Source organism: Adiantum capillus-veneris, chromosome 11, assembly GCF_014529385.1.
Source record: "Adiantum capillus-veneris isolate H3 chromosome 11, ASM1452938v2, whole genome shotgun sequence".
NCBI classification, from domain to species: Eukaryota; Viridiplantae; Streptophyta; class Polypodiopsida; order Polypodiales; family Pteridaceae; genus Adiantum; species Adiantum capillus-veneris.
This window is the reverse complement of record NC_140941.1, coordinates 21330472-21339123: the sequence shown is the minus strand read 5'-3', so window position 1 is coordinate 21339123 and position 8652 is coordinate 21330472.

The following is an 8652-nucleotide window of genomic DNA, read 5'->3' as shown; positions in this document are numbered from 1 at the left end:
TCTCAAAGCCATTTGATATGGTTTGGACGGTCCTAAACCATACTATGTGCTAAAATGGACCGTATGGCTCATAAGGCCCATTTTAGCACATAGTATGGTCCTTGATCACCCATACGATATCGGATGGATGTGCAACTTTGCAAGTGTTAAAAATGGTGCTCACTTCTATCCGTGCAAAGTTTTGTGGCCATCTAATATGGTTTGGGTGGCCCCGAATCATACTATATGCTAAAATGGGTCGTATGGCACATACGACCCATTTTAGCACATATTATGGGCCTTGATTGTCCATACCATATCGGATGGATATAAAACCTTTCAAGGGTGAAGGAATGGTTCTCACTCCCACCCGTGGAAAGTGTTGTGGCCATCCGTCGATATGGTTTGGGCGGTCCCGAATCATACTGTGTGTTAAAATGGTCTGTAGGACTCATACGTCCATTTTAGCACATATTATGGGTCTTAATCACCCATATCATATCAGATGGCTGTGAAAATTTTCAAGGGTGAAGGAATGGCACTCACCCCCACCCGTGAAAACTCTTGTGGCCATTTGATATGGTTTGGGCAGTCTCGAACCATACTGTGCTAAATTGGGCCGTATGGCTCATACGACCCATTTTAGCACATATTATGGGCACTGATCGCCCATACCATATCAGACGATTGTGCAACTTTGTAGAGACATACAAATGGTGATCACCTCCACCCATGCAAAGTCTTCTGGCCATCCAATATTGTTTGGGCGGTCCCAAAGGGTTGTATGGCTCATATGACCCATTTTGGTGCATAGTATGGGCCTTGACCTCCCAAACCATATCGGATGGCTATTTAACTTTGCAGGAGTAAGTGAATGGTGATCCCCAACACTCATAAAAAGTCTCACAGCCATTCAATACGGTTTGGGCGGTCCTGAACCATACTATGTGCTAAAATGAGCTATATGGCTCATACGACCCATTCTAGCACATAGTATGGGCCTGCCTTGATAGCCCATATTGTATCGGATTGTTGTGAAACTTTGCAAGGGTGAAATAATAATGCTCACCTCCACCCTTGAAAAGTCTTGGTGGCCATTCGATATGGTTTGGGCGGTCCCGAACCAACTATGTGCTAAAATGATTCGTATGACCCATACGGTCCATTTTAGCACGTATTAAGGGCCTTTATCACCCATACTATATTGGATCGTTGTGAAACTTTGTAGGGGTGAAGGAATGGTGCTCACCCCCACTCGTGCAATGTCTAATATAATGGATGGATGTGAAACTTTGCAGGGGTGATGGAATGGTGCTCACCCCCACCCATGCAAAGTCTTGTGGCCATCCGATATGGTTTGGGCGGTCTCGAACGATACTATGTGCTAAAAGGGGACGTATAGCTCATATGGACCATTTTAGCACATATTATGGACCTTGATCACCCATACCATATTGGATGATTGTGCAACTTTGTAGGGGTGAAGGAATGATGCTCATACCCCGTGCAAAGTCTCATGGCCATTTGATATTGTTTTGGCAGTCTTGAACCATATTATGCACTAAAATGGACTGTATGGCTCATACGGCCCATTTTAGCGCATAGTATAGGCCTTGACCGCCCAAACCATATCGGATGTCTATGAGACTTTGCATGGTGGGGGAATAGTACTCACCCCCCACCCGTGAAAATTCACTTGGCCATCTGATATGGTTTGGGTAGTCTCGACCCATACTATGCGCTAAAATGTGTTGTATGAGCCATATGTCCATTTTAGCACATAGTATGGGCCTTGACTGTCCATACCATATCGGATGGATGTGCAAATTTTCATGGTGGGGGAATGGTGCTCACCCCACCGGTGAAAATTCTTGTGACCATCTGATATGGTTTGGGTGGTCCCGAACCATACTATGCGCTAAAATGAGCCGCATGCCTCACATGGCCCATTTTAGCACATATTATGGGTCTTGATTGCCTATACCATATCGGATGACTTTGAAACTTTGCAGTGGTGGAAGAATGGTGCTCACCCCCACTCATGAAAAGTCTTGTGACCATCCGTTTTAGCTTGGGCAGACAGTCTTGAATCATACTATATGCTAAAAATGGGTAGTATGGCTCATACGGCCCATTTTTAGCACATAGTATGGGTACCCAAACGTTATCGGATGGCTATGAGACGTTGCGCGGGTGGGTATGAGCACCATTCCCTCACTTGTGAAAAGTTTCATAGCCATCCAAACTGGTATGGGCAGTCAAGGCTCATACTATGCGCAAAAGTGGGTCGTATGAGCTATATGGCTCATTTTTGCGCATAGTGTGGGGGTTGGGACTGGCCAAACCATATAGGATGGACATGATACTTTTCACGGGTGAAAGCGAGCACCATGTCTAAATTTACACAACCATCCAAATTGGTATGGGTAGTCAACGCCCATACTATGCGCTAATATGGGAAGTATGAGCCATACGGTCCATTTTAGAGCATAGTATGGATTGAGACATGCCCAAACCATATTGGATGGCTATGAAACATTGTATGAGTGGAAGTGAGCATCATTTCCCACCCGTGTAAATTTTCACAGCCATCCAACATGATATGGGCTGTCAATGCCCATACTAAGTGCTAAAATGGACCGTATGAGCCATACATTCCATTTTAGCGTGCATAGTATGGGTTGAAACCGCCCAAACCATGTTCGATGGTTGTGAAACTTTACACAGGTGGGGTTGAGTACCATTTCTCCACCCGTGCAAAGTTGCACAACCATCCAAGTTTAGAGTTTAGGATTCATGGTTTGGGGTATAGGGTATACGATAGCCGTACGACCCATTTAGCACATAGTATGGGTCGAGATTGACCAAACTATATTGGATAGTTGTGAAGGATCATTCCCTCAGCCGTGTAAAGTTGCACAGCCATCCGAATTTATGATTTATAGGTTAGGGTTTAGGGTTTTGGATTTTGAAGTTTAAGATATAGGGTATTGGGTTTAGGGTTTATGGTTCAAGGTTTTATGGTCTAGGGTTTACAATTTATGGGTTAGGGTTTAGGGTTTTGAGTATTGAGTTTAGGATTTAGATTTTGGGTTTGTGATTCAAGGTTCAAGGTTTATGATTTATGATTTATGGTTTAGGCTTTAAGATTTTGGTATAGGCTTAGGGTTTAGGGCTAACTGTTTAGGGTTCAAAGTTCAAGGTTTAGGGTCTTTGTTTCAAGGATTATGGTTCAAGGTTCAGGATTTAGGGTTTATAACGCATAGTATGGATCGGGAACGTCCAAACCATATCGGATGTCCATAAGACTTTGCACAGGTGGGGATGAGCACCAATTTCAAACCCGTGCAAAGTTTCTCAGTCATCCAATATGGCTTGAGCGGGCAAGGTCCATTACTATACGCTAAAATGGGTCGTATGGCTCATACGACCCATTTTAGCGCGTAGTATGGGCTTTGACCGCCCAAACCATATCGAATAGCCACGAGTGTTTGCACGGGTGGGGGTGAGCACCATTCCCCCACCCTTGAAAAGTTGTATGACCATCCAAACTAGTATGGGTATTCAAGGTCCATACTATATGCTAAAATGGGTCGTATGAGCCATACGGCCCATTTTAGCGCATAATATGGTTCAAAACATTCCAAACCATATTGGATGGCCACAGGACTTTTCATGTGTGAGAGTGAGCACCATTCTCCACCCAACCCCTACAAGGTTTCACAGCCATCCTATATGGTACGAGCGGTCAAGTCCCATACTATATGCTAAAATGGGCCGTATGAGCCATACGATCCATTTTAGGTCTAGTACGGTTCGAGACTGTTCAAACCATATTGGATGGACACAAGACTCTGTACGGGTGGGGGTGAGAACCATTCCTCCAACCACACAAATTTTCACAAGCATCTGATGGTATGGGTGGTTAAGGCCCATACTATACGCTAAAATGGGTCGTGTGATACATACGACCCATTTTAGCGCATAGTATGGATCGGGACTGCCCAAACTATATTGGATGGCTCTGAAACTTTGCATGGGTGGGATTGATAACTAATCGCCTACACATGCAAAATTGCACATCCATCCAATATGGTATGGGCAGTCAAAGCCCAAACTATGCGCTAAAATGGGCAGTATGGCTCCTACGACCCATTTTAGGACATAGTATGAGTCGGGACCACCCAAATCATATTGGATGTTTGTGATACTTTGCACAAGTGGGGTGAGAACCATTCCTCCATCCTTGAAAAGTTTCATAGCAATCGAATATGGTTTGGGTGGCCAAGGCCCATACTATGTGCTAAAATGGTTTGTATGGCCAATTTAAGTGTATATTATGTATCGAGACCTTCCAAACGATATCAGATGGCATCAAAAGTTTGCATGGTCCATCGTAGAAATTTTCATAGCCATTTGAACTAGTATAGGTGGTCAAGGCCCATACCATGCAGTAAAATGGGTCGTATGGCTCGTACGGCCCATTTTAGCATACGGTATGGTTCGGGACCACCCAAACCATATTGGATGGCCACGAGACTTTGCATGGGTAGGGGTGAGCACCATTTATCCACCCCTACAAAGTCTTGTGGCCATCTGATATGGTATCAACGATCAAGGCCCGTACAATGAGCTAAAATGGGCCGAATGAGCCATATGGCCCATTTTATTGCATAGTATGGGGCTTGACCGCCCAAACCATATCGGATGGCTGTGAAACTTTGTACAAGTAGATGAGATTTATTTTCCCATCCCTGCAAAGTTGTATAGCCATCCAATATTGTATAAGCGGTCAAGACTCACACTATGTGTCAAAGTGGGACATATGGCTAATACAACCCATTTTAGCGTATGGGTTGGAACCGCCCAAACCATAAACGTGGCATATGAGGTGGTGGATGGCATGGCACTTAAGGTGAAGTGGCATGCAAGGTGGCAATGGAGGGTGGTGGATGAGTTGACAATTAGAGTGACATGACAAGCCAAGTGTTAAAGTATTGATTCTCGTGCTGTTGAAGGTGAGATGGGGTGATGACATGAACCTTTGGTGATGTGGCAACCTCCTTGTATGAGGGTGGAATAGCCAACTAGGATTGGGAGAGTAGGACCAAGCCATTGTTGGTTGAAAAGCGTAAAAATTTCTAGGCTTGGTATTTTACCAAACCTAAGGAGGTACACCTCAAGTGAATGGTGCAAGTGAAAAAAATTAAAACAATGGAGAAGTGTCTTTTCCTTATTCAAATTGACTCAAATTTATTTCTAGGAGGACCTTACACTAAGAGTTAGGACATCTATGAAAATCAAAATGAATGACAGTGTACATTTTTTATTAGATGTTTTAAAAAACTATATCAAGGTCCTCTAAGTAGTCCATGTTATTTTCTAAGGTAGATCTTTAAAAAATGAACCGTTGAAGTTCAAATTTTTTCGCATGCTCACATTCGTTGGGTAATAATCTATCAAAAGGCCGTTGGATCTTGCAAAATAAGTTTTACATCATTAGATATCTGGTATAAAAAATTTAGGATTTCATAAATAATAATTTTAACAAAAAAATGAATAATAATTATGCAAAGATCCAAAACATTATCAATAAACAAGTTAAATTGCTTGCCAAGTGAACATTTTATGTGCAAAAGGGCAAGTAAAGAAGAATGCCCATATTCATCAAGGTCACAATGATGTGACAAGGTGTGATAGGCTTAACCAGATTACTTCTTGCGCAATAAAATTGCCATTTAGATGTGAAAAAATGAAGATAAAAGCTTTCCATTGTGTTTGAAACTATGTGCTTTGTGTGGTTATACCAAATCTTGCCTCTTCAAAGTAAGTGCAAGCAAGTCAAATGTACGTAGGAGTGGCAAAAAAAGGATGTTTTTTGGATGTCTTGGTGGGGGCAACTGTTGAAAGTAGGTACACCTTATCATGCATACACCCATATAGATTTCCTCATGCAAATCACAATGTAAAAATATAGTTTTTACATCCATCTGTATGAGTTTCAATTCCTTGATGCAACCAAGCCCAAAACAATCCGCAACGTAGTCATCTTGACAATGGGGGAAAAGATCTCATCAAAATCAATTCCGTGTTCCTGCTTGTACCCTTTGACAATCAATTGTGCCTTGTACTTTTAGAGAAACCATAAGTGACTTTCTTTTTGTAAACCCATTTGCATGGCAAAACTTTATGCACTTTTCGCAAATGCACGAAATCCCAAGTATCATTCTTCACCAAAGATTCCATCTTTGATAGCATGGCCCTATACCATTTCTTGTTGTCCGGACTAGTGGGACTAGCCAATGCTTCCTTGAAGCAAGATGGTTCACCACAATCTGTCAACATGACATAATCAGCACAAGGAACAAATCTATCTAGTTTCCTTGACCTCCGAACCAAAGGCTCCACATTTCCAGTTTGATGTCCAACGTGCAAATCTGCAGATTACTGTCCATACATTTCAAATTGACCAAATTCAAACTGACCAATTGATTCACATTGTCCAAAGTCTGACTATCCTGCATGCTATCTTGCATGCGAATTTGCCAGTTTTGATAGTCCTGATTTGTGCTACTCCGATTGTGGACTATGATGGGCAATTTTTGGCTAAGAATTTTCAACACCATTCCCTACACTTTTGGGAACATTATCAACAATTTGCTGTTGACCATTGGGCATACACTACTGTCCAAAAGGTACATCTTCCCGGAAAACAACTCTCCTAACTTCTTCAGTTCTTTGAGGTTGTTTGTGCATGCAATCCTCCCATAATATTACATCATGGATGTGGACAATTCTCTGCTTTCTGGGATCCCATAATCTATACCCCATTTCACCATCGTCACCATATCCTAGGAATACACACTTAAAGGACTTTGGCTCCAACTTGTTACGGTCTTCCTTTTTTCAAATGTGCACAAAAGCTTCGCAACCAAACACTCTCAAATGAGCGTATGAAGGTGGCTTGATAAACCCCGCTTCCTGGGGAACTCCCCCACCCAAATATTTGTGTGGTGACCGATTAATCAAATGTACGACTGTCATAACAGCCTCCGCCCAAAAACCATGTGGTAACACAACATGAGACAGAATACATCAGGATTTTTCTTGAATAGTCCAATTCACCCGCTCTGCAAACCATTTTGGGGTGGATTATGAGGTTTAGTCAGCTCCTTCTTGATCCCTTTACTGTCAACAAAGTCCCAAAAAGACTTTGACACATACTCACCCCCATTGTTAGAGTGTAGACACTTTACCTTATTGCTGATCTGATTTTCAGCAAGTGCCACAAATTGTTTGAACTTATCCAAGGACTCATCCTTATGCTCACCTTGCGGGCAGCATCATCTACAAAGGTAACAAAATACTGCATTCCCCTTGGAGATAGCCCTGGCATTTGACATACATCAAAATGTACCAATTCCAAGGGAGAAGCCTTCAATGAAAGAGATTTCTTGTGAGGAGTTTGATTGACATAGATACAATGATCACAATGGTCAAAATCAGCATACCTCAAACACGATAAATACCCCAAACAAGGAAGCACCTTCATTCTCATTTGAATTATGTGTCCCAACCTACCATGCCACAAGGAAACACTTGGCTACTTGGTTATGGCGACTACATGGTCCCGCACACTAGACACATGAAGTGGATACATAGTGTCACTTTTAGGAACTTTAGCAATAATCCTAGATCCCTAGCTAACTTTCCACCTACTATCCCCAAAGGTAGTATGATAGCCATCATCACCTAGCTTCCTTGTGCTTATCAAGCTCTTCTTGAGCTCAGGTATACGCCTCACATGATGCAATGTAAAATCTGTACATGCTGAAATTTCAGCTTCAGAGGGTTGATTCCCTCAATATCAAATGCATGGTTATCACCCAAATGAACAACACCCTCTCTGTCAGCTCTGTAACTAAAGAACCATTCCCAATGTGGTGTCACATGGAATGAAGCACCTAAATCCAAAATCCGGGTGTGCATGTTAGCATCAGAATCAACAACCAAAGATTGCGCACTAAAAGAAGAAGCAAAGAGAATATCATTGCCACTGTCCACATCTACATTAATTTCCTCTATCTTAACCATGCTCTTCTTTTCAAGTTGACCATCCTTTTTGTCATCCCTGCTATCATCAGGCTTTTTACCCTTGCCTTTCTCTTTCTTCCACTTAAAGCAATCACGCTTCTACAGCCCTTTCTTGCCACAATGATGGCACTCAACATCTTTCCCACTTTCCCATGAGACTTGTTGTTTCCTTTGTTTTCCAATCTCCCCCTTTGCTCAGATCTACCTCTGGTATGCAATACATTGGAAGACTTATTAGCTGCAATATTCTGTCTATTCAGCTCTTCCATTAGCAAAGAGCTCTCCATATTAGAATACATCAGCATAGCATTGGAGTTGCTCATGGCTGTCATGAATGTATTCCAACCTTCAGGTAAAGTGCATAGTAGAAAAGTAGCTTTAGATTCATCATCAATGTTGAAATTCACAGCAACCAACTGGTTGAAAACCGAGTTGAACTCATTAAGATGTTCAGCCATGGATACCTTCATCCGAAGGTCCATCAACTTCTTCAACCAGTAAACCTTACTAGCAGGTTTTTCCTGAGCATACAACTCCTCAAGTCTAGTCCACATAGCATAGGTCGAATTTAACTTATCT